Consider the following 21746-nt stretch of genomic DNA (forward strand, 5'->3'; position numbering starts at 1 on the left):
AAGGTCATTGATGAATAGAAGGAAGAGAGTTAGTGATAGGACAGAGCCCTGAGGAACACCACTGTTGATAGCTCTGGGAGAAGAACAGTAGCTTCCTACAACAAGTTATGGAACGACCAGAAAGGAAGCTAAAAATGAAGGCACAGAAAGAGGGATAAGGATAGAAACTGCAAGGGAGCTGTTTGGAAATTAAAGTTTTATGCCATACTTGATCTAAAGCCTTTGAAACGTCAATTGCAATAGCAAAGCTTCCAGTGAAGCCCCGAAAGGAGAATGACTGGTATCTATAGTCTGACAAATCTAAACATAGGGTTTGGGTGGAGTCACCCCCTCCCTACACTATTGCCATGTTTCCTAACCCTACGATGTATAACGCCTGTGGTTTGTGTAGTAGGAATGATACATAAACATAACTCATACTAATATAACTGTAATGAAAGTGCTGACATGTATCAAGGAAGAATAAAACTATTCTGCATACTATATTATACAATAATAGAGAAACGTGGCATAAAAATTTGGCAGTGTTGCTCTAAAAATATTCTAATTATTATTTACTTCCCCAACACTTCTAACATTGCTAATTAATTTAGCAAGTATAATTGCAAGAAAATTTGAAGGGATAAAAGTGGGAAGGGGCAATCCTTTCATAATTAAAATAAATATATCAAACAGTTCTGGGGTGGCAGCACTCACGCGACACGTGTTTGTGTGTACGCTATGGGAGGTCACCAACCCCCTACAGGATTTAGGCCTATTGGGGAAACCTCTATAAAAAAAAACGCGCCGTGACTTTTACCTCAAGGGTGGTGCGGAAATAAAGTCAAAATTATAATCCATACATAAAAATGGAAGTAAAAAACCATGGATGACACATAACAAAATCTAGTGAGAGAGAGAGAGAGAGAGAGAGAGAGAGAGAGAGAGAAATAATAATAATAATAATAATAAAACTTTATTTCCACTAAACAGTGGGTATTCTTATACATTATACAGTAGTACAGCATACAGTATGAAAGTTCTATACACAATATAATACAAGTTGATACATATGGTGGAGAATAGTGACAGAGAGGTAAATGGTTTAAAAGGTGTGGGGACACTTAGGTTAAAAATAGATCAATTAAGGGATTTAGGAACGAAGGCAGTGGGAAGGATTAAGACAGATGGGATTGTAAGATTAGGGAGTTTGAGCAATAGGGTTGAATGTATGCTCTCAATAAAAGTATAGCAATTATCAACGGCTAATTATTATACAGGTGTTGATGGTGGGGGTCTATATTTATAGGAGGTGTTGGTGGTGGAGGTATAGCGGGTGTTGTTGATGGGGGTGTTGTTGGGGGTAGGGGTATAGGGGGTGTTGGTGGCAGGGGTATAGGGGGTATTAGAAAAACGGAGATCACAAGAGGGAAACAGTGTCAAGGTCATCGCTGATGGAGAGGTCAGCTCGGAAACGTGGCAACAGTGCAGGGAGGGGGTGACTCCACCCAAACCCTACGTTTAGATTTGTCAGACTATAGTTCATTTGTGCTAAAGTTTCATACCATACATTATAAGTTGGTGTACACTGTCCATCCCCTAGGGGTGAGGACTGGTCGATGCTTAAGGTTCCTGACAGTTTGTCTTTCCTCACCTAAAATACATCTGGTAGTCTCCTCGCATCCGTTGCGTTTTCCATGCATGGTCCTGCCACATGTAAGAAAACATTGTGTGTATGACCATTCTTCTTATTTAAAAAAAATAAATGACATGAAATTGCTAAAATGGTGAGAATCAGTTCATTCATGGAAAACGCACATGAAAACCCTGAGAGGCGTAACTAACCTTCTTTCACAGTACAGTACAGTAAGACCTCACTATAACGGACTAATTGGGGCCCAAGCCATTCTGAAAAACGCAAAATTCTAATAAATGCGACATCTGGTCTTCCCCCTGCTAACCCAGACTATTTCTGATATATCAGACATTAGTCCGGATCTCATGAACAGTTTTTAAACTGTTTTAACTACCACTGTGGTACTGTACTGTGTTATAACTTCACTACATTAATCAAATGGTATTATATATATAATAATACTGCACTGTACACCGATAAACATGTCTTTTATTTACCTTATTGTAGTGAACATACTTGAATTGGTAAGGCAGTCCGGACTGCTTCTGGCTTTATCGGACTTTTTCTGATATATAGGAATTTAGTCCGGTAGCTCCTCAAGTTTGATAAAAGCAAATTCTGGTCTATTGAAGTCCGTTATATTGAGGTTTTATTGTACTGGGTAATGTGGTGGATAGGTAGGATCGATGATGCACTGTACGAAATAGTGACTGTGATTTTAAATATGAAGTGACACATTTCATTGTGTATGTGTTTTCTTGTCTTTGCAGGTGTGAGGTGAGGTGATGCGGTGGGTGGGCGGGTGGGCATGGCGTGTGGGCGGTGCAGTGGGCGTGATGTGGTTGGTGGGGGTGGCACTGCTGGCCCCTCCTGTCCCCTCACCTTCATCTTCAGACCCTCGCCTCTCACAGCGTCTCCAAAGGGCTGTGCAGGAGCTGGATGCACTCAAGAGGCAAAATGACGACATCAGACAAGTCCTGCATGACTTCACATTGTAAGTTACTTTTTATGGATGGATACAGTCAATGGAGAAACAAGGAACTTCACATTGTAAGTTGGTCAAAATTATCAGCTTCATGTCACCAGTTGATTAAATGACACAGTAGACTCAAAGGTCACAAGCTTGATGCCCTAAAAACATAGAATGATGGCATTATACTGGAACCTCATGACTTTACTCTGGTCACATTTCCTGCTAGTCATCAGAATCAAAGATCTCAGTTAACTACGTTGGTTTATAATATACATAATCTTCAGAATTGCATTTCATTGCCAGACTTGCCACTGGGACAAAACTGTTGTATCCAGAGTAAAGTACCGTATACCAGTATGAAGCGTGTTTTCGTGCATAATGAGTGAGCGAGGTTTGGTGATTGTTTCCATATCTTTTTGACACCAAGTGGTCAGTCAGAGGTGGGCACGATTGCTTCAGAACGTAGCATCGCTACTGCTACATCCTAACAAATGTAGCGCCGCTGCTGCTACCGTGACAAATAGAACGTAGCGGTCACCACCACTACAAAAAATCTATCTATCTATTGCCAGACGCCTCAATCCCGTTTGGGGTGGCCACAAACAAATCGCCTCCACGTCGCCCTGTCCCCCACCATTTCACTGCCCTGCAAAAAATGTAACAGAAATATTTGGAAGCATATACTACTGGTGTATCCTCTCCTACTTGGCTATTTATATTCAGCCAGTCTTAGAATTACCCTCCCTCTCCTTTCCAGGAATAATTATTTAAATTTCAGTAAAATGAATCTGTGACCAGGATTTTATTTTTTATGACACTGTTACTGCCTACAGGCTCTAAGTATCTCCCGTTTCCCGTCAAGAACACTAACATTTCATATTAGTAGAAATAAATTACATACCTCCAGAGGCAGCATATTCTCCACAAATACATGAACCACATTTTTGTCTATGCGAGACTGTGTGACAACTCGACCGCAGGGGCTAGCCATCTCCTGCTCAATGGTTTGCTGTATAGGTCTCTTTGAAGTGTTGTCTTCTTCAGTGGTACTTTTCTACCCCTTTTGCTCCTTGGTGCCCAGGGCAATACGTTTGTTGACCTCTGTGTAGATACTTGGATGCACACAGCCAACATATACCTTAAGATTATACTGTACATAGATTTCTTGTTGACAGACAGGAACTTCATTTGGGGAGCACATGTCATGCACTTAAACTCAGAGTTGTTTTCCTCATCATCAACAAAACTAAAATACTTATGCATGAAAGACCAAGGGTTAGTAGTGACAGTCAGTAGCTGTGGGCAGTGTAGAAGACGAGCTGGATACAGCAGCCAGTGTGCAAGATGATGAGATCTACGCCACATCCCGCTGGTTGAACTGTGATTCCTCATGACTGTGCACGTTATTGTCAGCATGGCAGGAACCAGCTTTAAGGAATCGGTCCATCTTGGAAGTTGGATTACATAATACATTAACAGATAATATGAGTGACACCGCTCCACAGTTACAGTCACAAGCAGGGTTACTAGGTTTGGGGGTCCAGAAAATGCCAAATTCTGCAGACTTTGCATAAAAAAGCCAAATATACCAACTTTTTTTGTTTACCATTTTCAATTTTTACAATGTAGCGGTAGCACTATAGCTGTCTAAAATTTTCAAAATTGTTGCGATGCTACGAAAATCGTCACACGTTGAAAAGGCAGCGACGCTATAAGTGCTGCTACAAATATTTGTAGCGCCGCTAGTAGCATGCGCTACTTGTAGTGCACTGCTGCCCACCTATGGCACAGCTAACCACCGCAAATTACCCATGAATTGAGTTTTATGGAATTATTTAAATTCCTACTTTATATTTTATTTAACCCCTTTGCTCACCTAAAGTTTTCTGAAAGTTTGTGTGACATGATCAGAGAAAATGCCATGAGGGCAGCCTGGACTCGCCCACAAAGGAAAACACTCCCATGGATTTTATTTGCCCCAGAAATTGGTTATATTGGTATAAATTGTATACAATGAACCCTCGATATAATGAACTAATTGGGGGGAGGGATGGGTCGCTACTGTATATCCAAAAGTTCGCTATATACGAGGGGTCGGTATTTCCGAGGGATTACCGAACTCAGTTCGCTATATGAGAGATGTAGGAAATATTTTCCCTCAGAGCAGTTGTGCTCTTTACATTTTAAAATAGTTGTCCCTGTTGAAAGTAGAGGTCCAAACCCAGAGAGCATTAATGACTAATTCAAGCAGTTTTCTAGCTCAGAGATTGCGTTCCAGTTCTGTGTAATAATTCTTAATATTAATAAATTAAATGCTACTGCATTTAACTCTTGTGGACGACTACATTGTAAATACCTGTAAGTATTTGGGACTCTTCCATTGACCTAGCTGCGCCTGTGTGGTAGGATGACATGTGTCCCGAGGAGAAAAACAGAGGAAGGTTTAATACTTATTCACATAGGGAATATTTGGCTTTAGTTTAATTGAAACTAAGTTTAAATTGAGTTAGATTTTCCTTGTATATTTCATGAAGTAATTCAACTGTATTTAGCTAATTGTAATTAAATAATAGTTAGCAGCTCTGAATCCTATGAGGGAAGAGAGACTCGCCATTTTTTCACTTTGTTCCTGAAGCTCGTTTAAGCTGCACATTGTGTAAAGTGCACCTAAGGACGCTTGGAAGGCCCCAGGCAAACTGACCGAGACCTAATGCCCGTCTTCATCTGTTATTATGACTCTGTCTAACTAAGAAACCCATTTTTATTTGGCCAAGTCAGGGGACTAGGTAGGATATAAGGAGATAATTACTGGTGAGTTAGAGTATTAATTACACCCAAATTTCCTAAGAGACTTCTATTATTTAAATTTAGTATTGGTCATGTTTAGACTAAAACTCGTCAAAGAAAAGGAGTGTATAAAATTTCTAACATTTTGGTGCCCTGAGTGAGGAAACAGATGTGTGCAGAGGTGTTAGATGAGTTTGGGTTTGTGGGACATAGTTTACTTCCTCGTTCTGTAGAGGTAGCGGACACGGAAATACCTATCTACAGGGCTCCTGGTGGAAGGACAAGTACCATTTTTGATGATGAGCATCTGAATGCCGTGTTGGACTGGGAGTGTGATTGTACTATCCTTTTCCTGGAAGGAAATGACGTTGAGGAAGACGTGAAAGTTAATGAAATTGTTGAAAACATTTTGGCCGTGGTTGGAGCCATTGAAGGTTCATGTAAATCCTCAGTAACCATAACCCTTTGAGCCTAGAAACCTTTGAGCCTAGAAACACCAGTTTGTTACGGTACGTACAAATTAGTTAGCAGGGCCGTAAGTAGGAAGTTGCAGGGGATATGTAAGGGAAAGGATTTTATCCACTTTAATGCACAACCCATCCAGGCAACTCTAAAGGCCAATGGTGTACACTGGAATCATCATGGAGAGAAGCGGTTCTGGCAAAAATTATAAATTACATTGAGTTAAAGAGAGAACGATTCTACACTGTACAGGCAATGGGTTGTCCAATGCTATATTAAGATACCAATTGGTTCTGAGCTCAGGGAAATTTAGTTTATTTTGGAAAACGAGTGTAGGGATGAAGACATAACCCAAGCAGTTTAACAGCCCAGGGAGCTAGGTCTTATACCCTAAACCCCATCCCTACACTCATCAAAATTTAAAATGATTAACCCCTCAAGACCGAAGCCGCACGATCGTGCTTTTGTGTAATTTGACACACCAGCATATCCCACATGGTCGATAAAGACACACAAAAAAGTGGGGGAAGGTAACTCCCCCCCTTTGGTGACGTATGTAGGATCAGACCAACAAGAGTTAGAGTGTCTGAGGTGGTATGGCGTGATTGGTCCCTGAAGGTGGGGGAGAAGGAACCCCCCCACCACTGTCACTTTACCTCCCTCAGCCCCACTGCTTCATCTCCATATTGTCCCCTCCCAACCAACTGTACCCCAACATACCCTGTACAGCGGTGTGTGTGCATAACAACCCTACTCCCCTCTCCCTCCTCCCCTATCCCTCCATCCTCCTCCTCTCACCAGCCATACTCACTCCACCTCCACTTTTCACCTGGCCTGTTTTGTTGCTTTGGGCGTATGCCACACTGACATTTCATGCCTAGGGAACACTTTACATTGACATTAGTTATGTATAATTATTTACTGTAAATAATGCATTTTCTGTACATTTTCTATTTTCGCCCATGGGGGATTGGTAACTTTTTTGCATCTTTGACGGGCAATTGTGGGATAACTATTTGGTCAGTCTGGCTGAAACATACATTTTCAGGTGTGTAAATTCAGTCTCTTCAAATGTGGAAGAAAATTTTTTACCTTGGTGAAAGTTGAAAAATCGACCCTGTTTTGTGGTTGGAGGGACAGACCTGCTGAGCGAATTGCGTACTTTAGGGGTTAATAGTTACTAAACTTAGGTAAATTTGTGTTTAGAAAATTAAGTTTCTATCTATCTATCTATTGCCAGATGCCTCAATCCAGTATGGGGTGGCCACAAACAAATCGCCTCCATGTCGCCCTGTCCTCCGCCATTTCACTGCCGTGCTCCCAACTCACACCCCCCTCTCTCATATACCTCCACCCCATCCCTCCATCTCATCCTTGGCCTCCTCCTCCCTCTCCCCCCCTCCACCTCACTCACATACACTCTCCTCATCAATCTCTTACCCTCCATCCTCTCCATATGGCCAAACCACCTCAGTGTATTCCTCCTAACACTTCCTATCACATCCACATCCACACCACAACGCTCCTTTATATCCTCATTTGTCAGCCTGTCTCTGCATGTGACTCCACAGGCTCCTTTTAAATAACTCATTTCCACTGCTTTCACTCTTGACTTGCGGCCTTCCAACAACGCACAAGCTTCACTTCCATACGTTAGAGTTGGTATCACACTGCTGTCTTGTAATAACTTTTTCACTTCCATGCTCACTTCCCTGTTTCTTATCACTGCTTTCAAGGAACCAGCAACCTTTCTTCCTTGTTGTACCCTTTCAAGCACTTCACCCTCCAAACTTCCATCCTTACTCATCACACTACCCAAGTACTTAAACATACTCACATTTTCCATTTCCTCACCATCCAACCTCACTGTACATTCATTGACTTCACCTCTCTCAAAGACCATCACTTTACTCTTCCCTGCATTCACCTTTAGATTCCATTTCTTACACACTCTCCCAAACTCATCCACCAAGCCTTGCAGCTCCCCTTTGTCTTCACTAACAACACAGTATCATCTGCAAACAACAGTACAGGGAGTTTCCAAACACTACCCTTTCTCACCAGGGCCACTCCAACATCCACTACCCTACCTTGTACCTCTTTTATTACCCCATCTATGTACGGATTGAACAACCATGACACATCCCTGTATAGTAAAGCCTCTCTAATTCGAACCCGAATAAATCAGATATCGGTTAATTCAGATCTTTTTGACTGCCAGACAAATAATTCGGATAGAAATACAAATTAAGCGAGACAAGTCCGAACAAGGGTTCCAGTCAGGGAATTCCCACCAAACAATATTTCCTCGCCACGCTGCTCAGTTCAGCCCAAGTCTCTTTCCATAACAGACATGCTCTGAGTGGTCTCCATCCTAAAACATGACATACAGTAAAACCTTGATATAACGGATGTCAATCGACCGGAATTCACGTTTATTGGACTCAAGGATCTACCGGACAAAATTCCTATACTGTATATCGGCAAAAGTCCGATAAAGCCAGAAGCAGTCCGGATTGCCCGACAACTTAACATGGAGTCAATGGGGATACCGGTACGTTCCCAGACGTGCCTAAACTCTCACATACACACACACCTTAACACTCACATATATGAAATATCCTTATGTTTAAACATTTAAAGTAACACATTAATAGTGAATAAAGAGAAAAAAACATGAAAACTACAGTATACAGCAGTTCTTACCTTTACTGAAGCAAGCAGGGGTTGTTTATGTGGTTCCTAGACAATTCGCCATGAAGTCGACAATTCGCTGTCATAGTATGGACGTTCCCCGGTCAGGACAATTCCCCGTCATTCAATAAATATACTTATTACTGATTAACTCATACAGTACTTTAATAACGGGCATCTGGTAGCGCTCATGACTGGAGTGTCACTTAACCATATTGCAGAACTTCTGCCTATCAGAGTTCTTTCATTCCCCGAACTGCATCTCTCTGGAACTCGCTTCCCCAGAGTTGTTTTCCTCCAAATTTCAACCTACAACTGTTCAAGTCTAACTGTTACAGATATTTTATGAATAGAGGACACCAGTAATCTGGTGTATGGATTTTTTTTTTTCCCCATTTGTTTTTCCTTCCTCCGTTCTGTTATTAAAAAAAAAATAATAATAATAATAATAATAATTTTCAGGGGGATCTATCAAAGTCTCATTTCATTCAATAGCGTTGGCTTTGGATATCATTTGTAAGTTGCACTTTTAGACAATATTTAACTTGTTTCTACCTTGCTGTAGTTGACTTTGAATTATGTTCTAGCATCACCCATAGCTGTTTTCATTAATTTCCATTGGTACTACAACATCATGGGTATATTTTAAAACGACTTTGAAGAGGTACAAGTACAGTACTAAAAAACTACTGTACTTCCTAAATAAACTGATGTGAAAATAAACGACGGAGAATCATCCTGACGACGAAAAGTCCCGATGGCGAATTGTCTTGTTATTGTTGTGATGGCGAATTGACTTGATGGCAAATTGTCCCGAAACATTTATATAAACATAATATGAAGATTATTTGTATAATTCCAAAGTATGTCGATCGTTCACTTAAGGTAATTAGGCATTTATATAAATGCCAATGTCTCATATGTAGCCTTATGCTAAGATGAAGGAACGATCATAAATTAGCTGATTCACGTTTCAATATATTATTATTTTTCATTTAATGCCCATGATTTGATGCCATATTTTACATTTACTATATAAACAATAAACCACCATCACTTTTATAACTTACATAATTCAAAAACTAGTGTACTTGCTAAATAAACTGATACGTAAATAAATGATGGGGAATCGTCCTGACGGCGAATTGTCCCGACTCGGCCTCACAGTCACAGCCCTCACTCATCAATGTCAGAACTGGCTGGCTGGGCAGGGCTAACTAATGAGGCTGGACCGATGGACAAGTGTGTGTGGTCCAGTGCCAACAGTGTGAGGACGTTTTTGTTGCGTTTGCACATTCGCTGTTCACTGAGCACGGATGATCCATCATTGTAGCAAATTGTTCCCATTGTATAGTGGGCATAGAGTACTAAAATTTTAACATTGTATAAGCGAAATATTGTATAAAGAGGCATCGTATAATGTGGGATTACTGTAAAAGATATGTTTATCAGTGTACAGTACAGTATTATTATATATATTATGCCATTTGATTAATGTAGTGAGGTTATAACACAGTACAGTACCGTAGTGGTAGTCAAAACAGTTTAAAAACTGTTCATGTGCTTCGGACTAGTGTCTGATATATCGGAAAAAGTCTGGTTTAGCAGGGGGAAGTCCGGATGTTGCTTTTATCATACTTTTGTATTTTTCAGAAAGGTTTGGGTCCCCGTTAGTCCATCATAATGAGGTCTTACTGTATCTACATGTAACATAGGGGGTTAGGTTTTAGTAGGGGGGTTTTTCAAGAATACTCCCCCAGTATCCCTGCTTGTCGTAAAAGGCGATTAAAAGGGTTGGCGGAGGGTTAGTGCCCCTCCCTGGAAAACAACTAACTAAAAAGACAATCAATAAGCCACGGACAAGGACTGACCAAAAGATGACGACCAAGGACCGGACAAAGGACATGGTAATCGGAACGTGGAATGTAAGGGGAGCGAATGATGAGGTGAAAGAGAGAGAGATTGTCCAGGTGCTTGAGGGTGCGAAAGTTGACGTATGCAGAATAACTGAAACGAAATGGAGAGGTGAGAGTGTGAGAGAATGGGAGCATGGATGGGGTATATGTGCAGGATTAGGTGAGAATGAGAGGGCAAAAGAAGGAGTATGTATAGTTGTGAGTAAAAGATGGAAGAAGAGCGTAAAAGAGTATGGATCAGTTGGGTCAAGGATTGTGTGGGTAAGATTGAAAGTTGGAATACAAATGTGGGCGATTGTGTGCGTGTATGCGCCAACGCAAGATCGTGCAAGCAGAGTGAGAGAAGAGTTCTGGACGAATGTGGAAGTGTGCATGGAAAAGTTTGGAAGGAATGAGAGAGTGTTTTTGATTAGTGATATGAATGGTAAGGTAGGGAATGTGAAGGTGGATGGAATAGTTGGTGAGTGGGGTGTCCCTGCTGAGATAGATGACAATGGCAGTGCGTTAGTGGACATTTGTGCTGGGAGGGGGTTGGTGATAGCCAATACCCTCTTCAGGCACAAAATGATCCACAGGTATACATGGTGAGTGATGAGAAGGGTGGGTGGTGAACTGAATGAAAGGAAGGCAATGATTGATTATGTGTGTGTGGATGAATGGACGTGAAGATGTGTAATGGATACAAGAGCTTATAGAGGTTGGGGGAGTGGCCTTTCTGACCATTACTTGGTGGTGGCCAGAATCAAGGTCCAATTAGGATGGAGAAATAGAAGAAGGGAAGGACGGGAAGAAGGAGTATTTGTAAGGAGAGTGGAAAGATTACAAGAGGATGAGAAAATGGCAGAGTATAAGAGAGAAGTGGAGGAACGATTGGGCAATGTTGAATTGGAGCAGATGGGGGACGTGGAAGGTGTGTGCGGGATATTTACAGAAGAAATTTGTGCAGCATGTGATGTGGTGTGTGGGATGAAGAGAAGACGGAGGGGTGTGCAAGGAACAGTGTGGTGGAATGAAGAGGTGAGACAGGCTGTGGCACAAAAGAAGAAAGCATACAATGAATGGATGAGAGAAATAGGGGCATGGAAGAAGTTGAGAGGAGGAAGAGAGAGTTATATGTAGAAAGAAAGAGAGAGGTGAAAAGATTAGTAAGAGAGAGTAAGAAGAGAGCGGATGAGGAATTTGGAAGGAACTTGAGTGTAAAGTGGAGGGACTATAAGAAAATGTTCTGGAAAGAGGTGAAAAGAGTAAGATAGGGTGGAAGTGAAGTTAGCAGAGGAGTGAAAGATAAAAATGGTAGATTACTAGTGAAGAAGGGAGAGAAAGTGAGCAGATGGAGAGAACACTTTAAGGAATTGTTGAACATAGAGGATGGAAGTAATGCGAGTATAAGTGGCTGGGGAATGGCTGGGAGAAGGAGGGAGGTGAGAAGACAGGAAGAAATCAGTAGGATAGAAGTTGTGGAAGCAATGAAGAAAGTTAAATTGGGGAAAGCCCCAAGAATTGATGGAGTGTGTGGTGAAATGCTGAAGCATGGGGGAGAGATAGTAGTAGGATGGATGTGGAAAATGTGCAGATTGGCCTGGGAGGAAGGTAGAGTCCCGAAGGATTGGAAGTCAGGTATAATTATTCCCTTGTACAAAGGAAAAGGGGAAAAAGAAGTATGTGGTAATCATAGGGGCATTTGTCTTCTTAGTATAATAGGAAAAGTGTATGGTAGGGTACTTATTGACAGAGTTAGAGAAAGAACAGAGGAATTAGTTGGAGAAGAACAGGGAGGCTTTAGGAAGGGAAGAGGTTGTGTAGATCAGATATTCATTCTTAGATCTTTAGTGTAAAAGTTTCTAGAGAAGGGAAAGAAGTTGTATGCGGCTTTCATGGATTTGGAGAAAGCATATGACAGGGTAGATAGACAAGGATTGTGGAAAGTATCAAGAATATATGGAGTAGATGGGAAGTTGTTGAATGCTGTGAAGAGTATGTATGATTGTGCCAAGGCTGCAGTGCGTGTGGATGGTGAACTGAGTGAATTTTTCTCTTAGAAGGTTGTGTTGAAACAGGGATGTGTCATGTCTCCATGGTTGTTCAATCTGTACATGGATGGGGTAATAAAAGAGGTACAAGGTAGAGTAGTGGATGTTGGAGTGGCCCTGGTGAGAGAGGGTAGTGTTTGGAAACTCCCTGTACTGTTGTTTGCAGATGATACTGTGTTGTTGAGTGAAGACGAAGGAGAGCTGCAAGGCTTTGTGGATGAGTTTGGGAGAGTGTGTAAGAAATGGAATTTAAAGGTGAATGTAGGGAAGAGTAAAGTGATGGTCTTTGAGAGAGGTGAAGTCCGTGAATGTACAGTGATATTGGATGGTGAGGAATTGGAAATGTGAGTACGTTTAAGTACTTGGGTAATGTGAAGAATAAGGATGGAGGTTTGGAGGATGAAGTGCTTGAAAGGGTACAGCAGGGAAGAAAGGTTGCTGGTTCTTTGAAAGCAGTGATAAGAGGCAGGGAAGTGAGCATGGAAGTGAAAAAGTTATTACATGACAGTATTGTGATATCAACTCTAACGTATGGAAATGAAGCTTGGACGTTGCTGGAAGGACACAAATCGAGTGAGAGCAGTGGAAATGAGTTATTTAAGAGGAGCCTGTTGAGTCACATGAAGAGAGAGGCTGACAAATGAGGATATAAAGGAGCGTTGTGATGTGGATGTGGATGTGATAGGAAGCGTTAGGAGGAATACACTGAGGTGGTTTGGCCTTGTGGAGAGGATGAAGGGTGAAAGTCTGATGAAGAGAGTGTATGTGAGTGAGGTGGAGGGGGGAAGAGGGAGGGGGAGGCCAAGGACGAGATGGAGGGATGGGGTGGAGAGGTATATGAGAGGGGGGGGGGTGAGTTGGGAGTGGCGGGGGACAGGGCGACTTGGAGGCGATTTGTTTGTGGCCACCCCAAACGGGATTGAGGCGTCTGGCATTAGATAGATAGATAGATAGTTATTACAAATATGTCAGCCATAGAACACCCAAGACAGTGTGTTTACTTATGATGTCACCGACTGGACACATCAGTTCATTCTAACCTAACCTAACCAACTATTTCTGCCCCCTAATACTCCCCATTAAAATTTCAACCACCAAGGATTGTCATTAAGCCTCTTGAAAATCCTCATTACCAATCAAGAAAAAACTTCTGACCTAACCAGCACCTCAATGGCCACCCAGCATCACGCAACTTTCGGCGCACTCATTAGAAAAAAAAAAAAATGAAGTGTGAAACATTTTTTGAAAGTGATCAGTCATCAACAGTAAAGGAAAAAAATATATATATATATACTGAAGTCTTAAGCATGGAGTAATAGCATTCTTTTCACTTCTCAATAATACACAAGTCAGCCAAGCAGTATAACTTGTATGACAGTATAATTCACAAGAACTGGACTCACATACTGTAATCATCTTACCCAACTATTTACGTCAACATGTAGTGTCTTCACATACCATAAGAGCTGAATTTTCTCAACCAAAGACTTTCAGTTGAAAACAAAGGTCAGGCACAAAGCCTTTTTTCATCTTCTTCATCTTCGCACTCATTGCACTAAAGGCAAAAACTTGAATTTTACTGCTCCTTCATCATTAACTTTTTTTTTTTTTTCCAACAGAGAAACTATCCACATTGTAAACACATCTGACTCATTTTATCTGTCTGATCGTTTGCATTTAAACTCCCACATCACATGTCACTTTGTCCAACAATTTTACATTTTCCTTTGGAATAAATGCTTTTCTTGTGTTTATAGCACTTTCTGAGTGCTTAGACCTAACTAAAGTTAGTTTGGAACCACATGCTCAGAGTTCTGAGAGGAAATGAGGAGCGAGGAAATAAACAAATAAACGCTTCTCATCGCAGCAACCATCCACACAACACAGGCAGGCAGTGGCAGGTGGTACGGGACATGGGTACAGTACTGTGCTCTATTGTACTGTTCGATGTTTTTGTGAAAAAGCCATGGTTTAGTGAGCGTGGGTGTGCTTTGGGGACAGGGTCAGGCATCTGCTCTGATAATTTGAATTTTCAGATATTTCAACATGGAGTTCCCCCCAGTTAATCCGAATTAGAGAGGGTTTACGGTAATAGTAATTCAAGTAAATTAGAAATCAGTCAAAATGTTTATTTCCTTGTTACAGAGGTCATCCAGTGGTTAAACAGGATGGGTAATGAGATGAAACACCTCAGTCAAGGGAGAAATTAAGTAGTCTGTTGAAAATATTAAAAGACAGATGGACTAAGTATGAAGAAAGCTACATTAATTTAGAAGCAGCAGTAGTGAAAGATGATGAAAAAGATCTTTTGGAGTCAGAGACTACCAAATTTGAAAGTAAATTAGAGGATTAAATAACAATTGTGAAGCTGTTTGAGTCAAAATTGGCTAATACTATCGCAGAAACAAAAGTTGTGAGAGAGCAGAGTAAAGCTGCACTACCACAAATTACAGTTCCAGAGTTTGATGGGAGCAAAATTGAAAATCCTTTTGGGATAGTTTAAATACTTAGTCCATGACAGAACAGATCTCCTCAGTGTGAGTAAACTCTCCTATCTATTAGGACAGGTCAGGGGGATGCCTTACAAATTGATAAAGAAATTACCTGTTTAAGAAAACAGTTATGAGGCAGCTTTGACTATCCTTAGACAGAATTATGAAGACAGGGAGCAGGTTATTACCCAGTTACTGAAGGCTCTAATTGAATTACCCATACATAATCATGATTTTGATTCCTTGTAAAATTTTTGAATTGCAGTAAGTTGTAATTTAAAGGCTTTAGGTACTTATGAAGATGTTAAAGCAGCAGATTGGGTGTGTTCTAGGATTGTCCTTCAAGCTTCTACCTGGAACCAAGGATACCTTGTATGGTAGGTACCAAAAGGATTATTTCTCCCATGAGGAGTTTGAGGAGAGCTTAACCCGCACCGTCCCGGCGACGTGAATTAACGCGGCACCATTGCAAGGTCCCTAATTTGCACAATTTTCAATTTTCGCGAGTGATTTCGCGAGTGATTTTTGGCATGTATACACGGGACACCTTCCTCTATTCCTCTACAAGATGCCAAGCAGGAACAATGCCTTACACCATGTAATCTCCCCCCACCCCTGCACGTCATTGTCTTGGCAATTCACCTGTTATCAGTGACCTGGCCAATAAAGACATTCAGGGCCAGAGTGATTCCCCAATCGATGACAATGTGGAGGACAAAGTTTACTGAGCATTAGAGGAAGAAACATTCAGAAATGATGATCAGGTAATGTGGGAAAAAAAAGGTCATGAATGGTGATGAGTTAGTGAGTGAAACAATGCTTATAATGCCTATATTACTGTTTGAAAACCAATATACTCTTGTACTACATATAAATTCGTACCAAGTAAATAAATAAATACTGTTTATGAGTGGATAAAATAGTTACCCTCCCATAGAACTCGTTTTCTTTGGTGCCAGCCTGTTAGAAAACCCAGTCAGGTAAGGAAGTACTTGTGCCTAAATCGCGTATTTAAAACCTCAGGTGAGTGATTTCTCTATGAATTTTCGATGTTTCTCACCAAAAGTGGATGTTTGAGCCAAAAAAAAAAAAAAGCTCCAAAAACATCGAGATGGGGCGGGTTAATGCAACTCTGTAAACATTTGCAAGGAACAGTAAAGCCTGCTGAAAATAAACAGAAGGCTGAAATAAGGAAAAGAATCACTAACCAACTGGCTGGGAAACCTAAGTCAGGGACGGCAAAGCCTGTACCTAAAGAAGAGATTAGCACTTTTCTTAGCTCCTTAAAATCTGAGAAGAAGACATTAAGGACAAGGAAAGGACAAGCTGATGAAAGTAAGGAGGTAAGAATTTCCATGGTAAAGGACAAGATTGTCTGTAGTGAACAACATTCCAATGTATCTTGTCAATATTATCTTGACAACGCTTCTAGAATAGTGAGGTTGCAGGAACTGGGGTGTTATATGATTTGCATGAATTCTGGACACACTTCAGCAGACTGCAAAAGCAAACTAAATCTTTGTTTCAGGTGCAAAAAAGACAATCATCACAGTATTTTTGTGCCCGAGGATGATCAAGTATGAGGTTCCTAAAATCGCAAGTGTCAGTATGATGGTTGCAAAAGCAAATACTCCAGTAACAATGCCAGCTGCAGTTCCATTTGCAGATGTGAAGGTCTGTCTATCTATTTATTGCCAGATGCCTCAATCCCATTCGGGGTGGCCACAAACAAATCGCCTCCAAGTCTCCCTGTCCCCCGCCATTTCACTGCCCCGCTCCCAACTCACATCCCCCTCTCTCATATACCTCTCCACCCCATCTCTCCATCTCATCCTCGGCCTCCCCTTCCCTCATCCCCCCTCCACCTCACTAACATACACTCTCTTCATCAGTCTTTCACCCTCCATCCTCTCCACATGGCAAAAGCACCTCAGTGTATTCCTCCTAACGCTTCCTATCACATCCACATCCACACCACAATGCTCCTTTATATCCTCATTTGTCAGCCTGTCTCTCCATGTTACTCCACAGGCTCCCCTTAAATAACTCATTTCCACTGCTCTCACTCTTGACTTGTGTCCTTCCAGCAACGTCCAAGCTTCACTTCCATACGTTAGAGTTAGTATCACAATACTGTCATGTAGTAACTTTTTCACTTCCATGCTCACTTACCTGCTTCTTATCACTGCTGTCAAGGAACCAGCAACCTTTCTTCCCTGCTGTACCCTTTCAAGCACTTCACCCACCAAACCTCCATCCTCACTCATCACACTACCCAAGTACTTAAACGTACTTACATTTTCCAATTCCTCACCATCCATGATAGAAAATGGAAACATATTAGCATGTACTCTTTTTGATACAGGTGCACAGAAAACCTTCATTTCTGCAGACATTGTAGAGAAATTAAAGTTACCTATTATCAGCAAATTAAATCTAGCCATTACAGGGATCTTAACTACTAAGGAGGCACAGTCCTTTGATTTAGTTAGACCTATAATACAACTTGGCAGATATAGATGCCATATAACAGCAGCTGTACTGGATAAAATGGAAACAAATATACAGTAACCTCTCAAATAACGCGAGGGTTAGGTTCCTGGAGAGGTCGTGTTAGTTAAAAACGCGTTATTTAAACATAATTTTCCCATAAGAAACAGTGGTAAAATTGGGGGTTACTTTCCTGGACTCTGGGAAAGTCTACCCATTAGGAGAGTTATGCTACTTTAAACTTTAAAACAACAATATTAATTTGAAAGAAATTCCACGTAAAAAACAAAAACAGGATATTTAGGGAGAAATAACATTTGAGCCCTAGTTGGGCCAAAACTTTGTTTACTTCTCCCCAAATACATACTGTTCTCATTTTATACGTGGATTTTCTTTCAGTTCTGCTTCTTTCATGGCATTGTGAAAGTTCCTCAACATTATTAATTTATTAGTAGGTCATAGAAACACTACAGTAAAAGCAACATTTTCATTACAGTATGTAGGTCACAAACAATAACAACACACAGCCTCACTTCATCTATGCATCACTCGTTGTCTGCTGCTGTCCCTCTTCACCCCGCTCCCCCACCTCCCGCTGCTCCCCACCCTAAATTTGTTGTCCTTCCTCGCTCTGCTGTCCTTCCTCTTCCTCTTCCTCTTACTCCCGTGTTACTGGTGATGAAGATAACTCCCTTAAGTTTTCTGTCTTCTTCATAAAGAACTGCTTTATCTTGGTCTGAGTGGTTTTCTTCTTTCTGTTCTGCAGCATCGAGTTGTAATAATTTAGATCTGCCATCACTTTCCTGGCCAAATTTTGTCTGAAAATGAGCCAAATTGCTCAGAATGGGGCCAGATTTCATTTTCAAATATTATAGTTCAAATAAAACCAGGTTAAGCAACTGGCAAATAAAAAATTGTATTTATGCATAAACTGCCACACACGGTCTATCAGCTCGGAACTGTCCAAGGCGCGTGCAGCTAATTTGAAACCATCACGTACATGTAAAGTTGCATTAAATCGAGAAACCTTTGTTAGTTAAACATATCTCCTTAAATATTTGCTCATGTTAAATCGAAAATGCGTTTTTAAAACTCTCATTAGTTGAGAAGTTACTGTATGTATGTAAAAGGACCGAAGGATACACCTGATCATCTACAGAGCTCAGGGATAAGGTTGGCTAAAAAGAATATGAAATCAGATACTCTGGGTCCTATAGAAATGATAATTGGTTTAGATTACTGTGGAAGATTCCTACATAGGACTTTAAAGAACAATAAAGTACAGTTGTTCAAGAGTCCAGGAGGTAACCTTATTATGGGTCAGTTGCCTTTTCCAAACCAAGCCAAAGGAGAGGCCAAACAGACAAACTCAGTCTTTGTTACCCCCACACAGTCATTGATGGTAGCTAGAATAGGTGCGGAGTTAGAACCTACTCAGATAAATGACTTGTTAGATGAAAGAATTGAACCTGTACACAAGTTGTGGGACCTAGACAGTGTAGGAATACACTCTGAGGAACCAACCCCTGAAGATAAAATAACCTTGGATTTGTATAACCAGTCTGTGGAATTTAGAAATGGACAGTATTGGGTAGGATTACCATGGAAACTAAACCATTCGGAGATACCAACAAATTACCAAGCAGCTAAGGCTCAGTTAAATTCTCTAAGAAAGTTGAGAGACAAACCAGAACATCTAACCATATATCATAATATTATAAAAGATCAGTTGAAGAATAAATTTATGGAAGAGGTAGAATTCCCTGTTAACAATAAAGAAGGACATTACTTACCACATCATGCTGTAAGCAAGGGTGCAGGAACAGCTCCCATAAGGATAGTTTTCAGTTGTAGTAGTAAAGCGTCCAAAGGACAAGCTAGCTTGAACGACTGACTATACTGTGGACCTACACTAACAAAGAAGTTGGGGAATGTCTTAATATGAGTTAGGGAGAAACCTTATGCATATACAGCAGACATTAGTAAGGCTTTTCTCAGAATAGGATTGAAAGAGAAGGATAGGAAATTTACAAAATTCCTCTGGCCTCAAGACCCACAAAATGAGGATAGCCCATTGACAACTTACTGTTTCTGATCGGTGCTCTTTGGCTCTTGTGCTAGTCCTTTCCTACTGTGCAACACTCTGAAGCATCATTTTGAAAAGGCCAAGTTCCCAGAAATAGGGCAGGCTTTCTATAAGGATAGTTTGCAAGGTGTTGCTGATACAGAGATGGAAGCATTGAAGGCTTACAGCTACTGCAAATTGACACCCCTCACAAGGTATTAAAAAACACAGAAATCTTAGTATATCACAATGTTTGTTCATGAAATGCCATTCATTAAAATGAAATCATGTTTCTCTTGTTTTTCAGGACCAGTTGGATGCGTTTTGGTGTGGAATCACTTAGATCTCTAAAGTAATCTAAGGACATTTCTTTGCACCAAACATTTGTCAGTTCAATCTTGAGGTTGTCCAGACTGAGTGTCTTGTTCTCTGCCATGATTTTCTTCATCTTTGGCCAGAAGCTTTCTCTCAGATATAGATCCCGACTGTTGCCAGGCCAATCGAGGACCTCAGTCCGATTATCCTGAAGCCATTTTGTCACCTTTCTTGACTTGTGACTTGGGGCTAAATCGTCCATGAAAAAGTTGCACCCATGAATGGCAAAAAAGTTTAACAAATGATCTCTCAGAACTTGAATGGACCGGCCACCATTCGTCATCAAGTTCTTAGGAAGAAAGTAGAGGTCTCCCCTTCCTATTTCACTTGAGAAACATCCCCATACCATTACCGGTACTGATTGTGGGTGCTTAATAGTCGGCACTGTGTAAGCAGAGTCATATCGACTGCGGGAGGCAGGGCGACAAACCTTGGCAGAACACACCTGCAACTCTTGAAATGTGCTTTCATCGGAAAACATAACTTTTCTCCACTCATCCGATGTCCAGTTAGCATGCTTCTTGGCAAACTGACTGCGCTGCTTCTTCGTGCGGTCAGTGAGAAGCAGTTTCTTGGCTGTGGTGCGGCTTGGCAAACCCAGCTCCTTCTGCAAGCAGTGTCGGGTAGTTCAAATTGAGACGTCTTGTAACAGCTGGGGATTCATTCTCTTCAATTTTGCAGCTGTCAGTTGAAGATTCGTGATTACTTCCCTCTTCAGAAGCATATCTGTACCTCTGGAAGTTGTCCTCTTCTTGCCACCACCATGTTTGTGCTCTGGTATGACATCAGGAGGCAGGCCGCAAGAATCTTCATGACGGTCGACTTTGCGCATCCAGTACGTTCACAAATCGTGTTGATAGAGACATCATCCTGCCTCCATGCAATGATGCATACCCTCTCATCCCTTGAGCATGACAATGTGACTCTAGGAAAAAAACAGGGCAAACAGTAATGCATATGAAAAAAGAGGGAGGTGCAAGCTTGGAGCGACGGGAACATATACACCCACTCTCACTTCTGGGCAAGCACTGACGTGCTGAGTGTTTCACCACCTTCAGCCAACACCAGAGGAGTTGCCAGTTACTTCTTGCCGAAAAAATTCACTTGGTAGAGGTGGAAACACAAAGCAAAGACAGACAACTCTCCCATAGCAATTGTGTGTGTAGGTCCTAAGTCAGTTTGCGGTGGGTGTATGAAGTAGCCAATTCCAAATGTGGGAAGGCAAATTTGCAGTTACAGAGCTGGAATAGAGTGATGCTTCTCCATGTTATTTGACCCATTAGGATTGGTCAGTCCTATAGTTATTAAGGGCAAATGTTTAGTGCAAGAGGCTTGGTGAGAAAAGTTAGACTGGAACACTGAATTAGGTGAGATGTATGTTGAACAATGGGAACAGATTAGAAAGGAATAAGAAAAAACATCAAGTGTATGTATTTCCAGGAAGAAAAACAGTAATGAGAAGTCACATTTACATATATTTTGTGATGCTTCTCAAAAGCTATATGGAGCAGTAGCTTATTGTGCAACAGGAGATGATAGTAAGATTATTATGTCCAAAGCTAGAGTTGCACCAATTAAAGGAAGTAGCCTACCTTAAATGGAATAGGCTTCCATGGAAATAGGAACTAAATTGGCCAGGTATTTAACCACTATTCTTGATACTCAGTTTGAGGATATTTATATATGGACTGACTGAGATTTGTCTTTACTGGATAGGAAAGGAAGTCAGGAAAATTTATTTCATCTGCAATATAGTGAAGACCGTCAGAAAACTGTCTTCCAAATTTAAATTTATGCATGTATCCTCCAAATAAAACCCAGCTGATCTGCTTTCAAGAGGTTTGACA

General features: G+C 41.1%; 1 protein-coding gene across 1 annotated transcript in view; it reads left to right on the top strand.

Annotated features, from left to right (window-relative positions):
* Window positions 1–2468: 2468 nt before the first annotated feature.
* FucT6 (alpha-(1,6)-fucosyltransferase 8) overlaps window positions 2469–21746 on the top strand; it is a 373788-nt gene continuing 354510 nt past the window's right edge. The window contains exon 1 of the mRNA XM_080286030.1: window positions 2469–2609. The gene's annotated coding sequence lies outside the window, so the exon portion shown is untranslated. The remainder of the gene's footprint in view (window positions 2610–21746) is intronic.

The sequence above is a fragment of the Coenobita brevimanus genome, chromosome 110 (assembly GCF_032717465.1).
Source record: "Coenobita brevimanus isolate Jiangsu-jjx chromosome 110, ASM3271746v2, whole genome shotgun sequence".
NCBI classification, from domain to species: domain Eukaryota; kingdom Metazoa; phylum Arthropoda; class Malacostraca; order Decapoda; family Coenobitidae; genus Coenobita; species Coenobita brevimanus.